Consider the following 833-nt stretch of genomic DNA (forward strand, 5'->3'; position numbering starts at 1 on the left):
CCTTATGCCACGCCCTTGTTAAAATCCTGCTTTAATTTCTGGCAGATCCTTTTCAAGGTACTGCTATAACCATAGTTGAATTATTTTCAGTAAAATTTTATTTGCATGTGATATTAATGATATTGTTTGACAATTTCTACATTCTATTGGGTGGTTTTTTTTGCAATAAGCAGAAATGTGGATCTCTTCCAGTTGGTTGACCAAATAACTGTCTTTGAAATTTTTTGGTATAGGAGAGTGAGTGCTTCAGGTGCTTCATCAGCTTGATTAAACATTTCAATTGGTAGTCCGTCAATTCCTAGAGCTTTGTTTTTTCACTAACGTCTTCAACACTGTACTTCTTCCTTCAGTATCCTTGGTTCTTGATCATATGGTACCTCTGAGATGGTTGAATGTTGACTACCTCATTTTGGTATAGTGACTATAGTCCTTCCATCTTTTTTGATGCTTCCTTCATCATTCAATATTTTGCTCATAGAATCCTTCAGTATTGCAACACAAATCTTGAATTTCTTCTTCAGTTCTTTCAGCTTGAGATATGCTGAGTCTGTTTTTCCCCTTTGGATTTATAACTCCATGTTTCACAATACTATTCTATTTTGTCTTTTTTGTGCTAACCTTTGAAGTTTCTGTTCAGCAGTTTTACTTCATCACTTCTTCCAATTGCTTTAGTGCTCTAGGACCAAGAGCACATTTCAGAGACCCTTTTGATATTCATTTTGATCTTTTTTTTTTTCCTTTCCTGTCTTTTGTTTTTTAAATACTTTTATTGGGGGCTCTTTTCACAATCCATACATTCCTCCTATGTGTCAAGCATATTTGCTACCATCATC

The sequence above is a fragment of the Echinops telfairi genome, unplaced genomic scaffold (genome assembly GCF_000313985.2).
Source record: "Echinops telfairi isolate 266 unplaced genomic scaffold, ASM31398v2 ScPeMD7_3533;HRSCAF=4204_0, whole genome shotgun sequence".
NCBI lineage: Eukaryota > Metazoa > Chordata > Mammalia > Afrosoricida > Tenrecidae > Echinops > Echinops telfairi.